Source organism: Salmo salar, unplaced genomic scaffold, assembly GCF_965601325.2.
Source record: "Salmo salar unplaced genomic scaffold, fSalSal1 ptg000467l, whole genome shotgun sequence".
NCBI lineage: Eukaryota > Metazoa > Chordata > Actinopteri > Salmoniformes > Salmonidae > Salmo > Salmo salar.
Genome location: NW_027675395.1, coordinates 1,035,986 through 1,040,224, shown reverse-complemented (window position 1 = coordinate 1,040,224; position 4,239 = coordinate 1,035,986).

Here is a 4,239-nt window from a genome sequence, read left to right as displayed (position 1 = left end):
TAGAGAGGATAGAGAGGGTAGAGAGGGTAGAGCGGGTAGAGATGGTAGAGATAGAGAGGGTAGAGAGGGTAGAGAGGGTAGAGGTAGAGAGGATAGAGAGGGTAGAGAGGGTAGAGCGGGTAGAGATGGTAGAGATGAGGTAGAGGGTAGAGAGGGTAGAGGTAGAGAGGGTAGAGAGGGTAGAGAGGGTAGAGATAGAGAAGGTAGAGAGGATAGAGATGGTAGAGAGGGTAGAGAGGATAGAGAGGGTAGAGAGGATAGAGAGGATAGAGAGGGTAGAGAGGGTAGAGAGGATAGAGAGGATAGAGAGGGTAGAGAGAATAGAGAGGGTAGAGAGGATAGAGAGGGTAGAGAGGGTAGAGTGTAGAGAGGGTAGAGATAGAGAGGATAGAGAGGATAGAGAGGGTAGAGAGGATAGAGAGGGTAGAGAGGGTAGAGAGGATAGAGAGGGTAGAGAGGGTAGAGAGGGTAGAGAGGATAGAGAGGGTAGAGAGGATAGAGAGAGTAGACATAGAGAGGATAGAGAGGGTAGAGAGGGTAGAGAGGGTAGAGAGGATAGAGAGGATAGAGAAGGTAGAGAGGGTAGAGAGGGTAGAGAGGGTAGAGAGGGTAGAGAGGATAGAAAGGTTAGAGATAGAGAGGATAGAGAGGATAGATAGTGTAGAGAGGGTAGAGAGGATAGAGAGGGTAGAGATAGAGAGGGTAGAGAGGATAGAGAGGGTAGAGAGGATAGAGAGGATATAGAGGGTAGAGAGGGTAGAGAGGGTAGAGAGTATAGAGAGGGTAGAGAGGGTAGAGAGGGTAGAGATGGTCGAGAGGATAGAGAGGGTAGAGAGGATAGAGAGTGTAGAGATAGAGAGGGTAGAGAGGGTAGAGAAGATAGAGAGGGTAGAGATAGAGGGGCTAGAGAGGGTAGAGACGGTAGAGAGGATAGAGAGGGTAGAGATAGAGAGGGTAGAGAGGGTAGAGAAGATAGAGAGGGTAGAGAGGATAGAGAGGGTAGAAATAGAGAGGATAGAGAGGATAGAGAGGGTAGAGAGGGTAGAGAGGATAGGGAGGGTAGAGAGGATAGGGAGGATAGAGAGGATAGAGAGGGTAGAGAGGGTAGAGAGGGTAGAGAGGATAGAGAAGGTAGAGAGGGTAGAGAGGGTAGAGAGGGTAGAGAGGGTAGAGATTGTAGAGAGGAAAGAGAGGGTAGAGAGGGTAGAGAATATAGAGAGGGTAGAGATAGAGAGGATAGGGAGGGTGGAGAGGGTAGAGAGGATAGAGAGGGTAGAAATAGAGAGGATAGAGAGGATAGAGAGGGTAGAGAGGGTAGAGAGGATAGGGAGGTTAGAGAGGGTAGAGAGGATAGAGAGGATAGAGAGGGTAGAGAGGGTAGAGAGGATAGAGAGGATAGAGAGGATAGAGAAGGTAGAGAGGGTAGAGAGGGTAGAGAGGGTAGAGATTGTAGAGAGGAAAGAGAGGGTAGAGAGGGTAGATAGGATAGAGAGGGTAGTGATAGAGAGGATAGAGAGATAGAGAGGGTAGAGAGGATAGAGAGGGTAGCGAGGGTAGAGAGGATAGAGAGGATAGAGAGGATAGAGAGGATAGAGAGGGTAGAGAGGGTAGAGAGGGTAGAGAGGGTAGAGGGGATAGAGACGGTAGAGATAGAGAGGGTAGAGAGGGTAGAGAGGGTAGAGAGGGTAGAGAGGATAGAGAGGGTAGAGAGGGTATAGAGGGTAGAGAGGGTAGAGAGGGTAGAGAGGATAGAAAGGGTAGAGATAGAGAGGGTAGAGAGGGTAGAGAGGATAGAGATGGTAGAGAGGGTAGAGAGAGAGGGTAGAGGGGATAGAGTGGGTAGAGATAGAGAGGGTAGAGATAGAGAGGGTAGAGAGGAAAGAGGGTAGAGAGGGTAGAGAGGATAGAGAGGATATAGAGGGTAGAGAGGGTAGAGAGGTTAGAGGGGATAGAGAGGATAGAGAAGATAGAGAGGGTAGAGAGGGTAGAGAGGGTAGAGAGGATAGAGAGGGTAGAGATAGAGAGGGTAGAGAGGGTAGAGATAGATAGGGTAGAGAGGGTAGAGAGGATAGAGAGGGTAGAGAGGGTAGAGAGGGTAGAGAGGATAGAGAGGGTAGAGAGGATAGAGAGGGTAGAGAGGGTAGAGAGGGTAGAGAAGATTGAGAGGGTAGAGAAGATTGAGAGGGTAGAGATAGAGAGGATAGAGAGGGTAGAGAGGGTAGAGGTAGAGAGGGTAGAGTGGATAGAGAGGGTAGAGGTAGAGAGGGTAGAGAGGGTAGAGAGGATAGAGAGGTTAGAAAGGGTAGAGAGGGTAGAGATAGAGAGGATAGAGATATAGAGGACAGAGAGGGTAGAGAGGGTAGAGAGGATAGAGAGGGTAGAGATAGAGAGGATAGAGAGGGTAGAGAGGGTTGAGACGATAGAGAGGGTAGAGAGGATAGAGAGGTTAGAGAGGATAGAGAGGGTAGACAGGGTAGATATGGTAGAGATAGAGAGGGTAGAGAGGATAGAGAGGGTAGAGAAGATAGAGAGGATAAGGGGGTAGAGAGGGTAGAGAGGGTAGAGATAGAGAGGGTAGAGAGGATAGAGAGGGTAGAGATATAGAGGGTAGAGAGGGTAGAGAGGGTAGAGAGGGTAGAGATGATAGAGAGGGTAGAGAGGATAGAGAGGGTAGAGAGGGTAAAGAGGATAGAGAGTTTAGAGAGGATAGAGAGGGTAGACAGGGTAGAGAGGGTAGAGAGGGTACCATAGTATCCACATGCAGTAAGGGCATCTTAGCCCATAGAGAGTCTAAGCCGAGGGAGGGGAGGGGGGTTCTACCAAGAAGGTCACACCAAGGATCGTTTGGCTATTTTCATTTTAATACCCTTTGAAGTATAAAAATATATATATATGAAAATAATATTTTTATCAAAATTGCTATTAGCCCATAGAAATGCAGGAAGTTTGTTCTGAAGTGTCTGTCCTGTAATCTGAGAGGTATGAGAAAGATCAGGAAGTATTTGTTATTAATTTATTTTTAATTTTTTTACATGTATTTAACCCCTTATTATTGGCACTAAACAGTCTCCATGTTTACTTCCGTTCACTTTTTTCAACTGGTACCGGTGGTAACTGTTACCGGGGGTAACTGTTACCGGGGGTAGCTACAGACGATTTTGTGAGAAGAACGATTTTTTGGGGGATGTGTCTTGACAAAACATCGCTCTCCTCTGGGCATCCTAGAGCCAAACGGAGAACACCATCGTGTTCGTGAAATTCTGATCTTTCCAGAGAGGGGTAATAGTTTGTATAATAGTTTTTTTTTTGTTAGGCCAAATAGATACAGACGATTTTGTGAGAAGAACGATTTTTTGGGGGGGGATGTGTCTTGACAAAACACCGCTCTCTCTCTCTCTCTGTCACCTTTCACCTCAGATGTGGAGGTGAGACATCGGCGAATGTGGTGGATTCAAATGCATCCAATTGATATCTCTATCTGTAACTGACACGTTGTTATGGGGGGGGGGGTTGTGTTGTGCTTGTTGGATGTCCCCGGGGGGGAGAGGACATCCACCTCAGGAGGAGTCTGTGTTTCCCTATATTACTGAATACATTGAACCACGTTATGGAGTAGTTATAAACCCCATCAGGACTATGGATTTTGGCTGGACCTGTTGCATTAGAACAGAGCTCTGGCCTTACCAAACGATCAATCACTCACTTAGACTGATTTCCTCTTGGTACAGTTTTGCAAAAGTGAGATTCCAGTGGGGGGAATGAACAGAACAGCACAGAAGGAACAGAAGGAGAGGGAGAGCCAAAAGGAGAGAGAGAGCCGGGAGGAGAGAGAGAGAGGAACAGGAGGAGAGAGAGAGAGGACCGGGAAGAGAGAGAGAGAGGACCGGGAGGAGAGAGAGAGAGGACCGGGAGGAGAGAAAGAGAGGAACAGGAGGAGAGAGAGAGAGAGGACCGGGAGGAGAGAGAGAGAGGACCGGGAGGAGAGAGAGAGAGGACCGGGAGGAGAGAGAGAGGACCGGGAGGAGAGAGAGAGAGGACCGGGAGGAGAGAGAGAGAGGAACAGGAGGAGAGAGAGAGAGGACCGGGAGGAGAGAGAGGAACAGGAGGACAGAGAGGACCGGGAGGAGAGAGAGAGAGGTCCGGGAGGAGAGAGAGAGAGGTCCGGGAGGAGAGAGAGAGGACCGGGAGGAGAGAGAGAGAGAGAGAGGACAGGGAGGAGAGAGAGAGTGGAACAGGAGG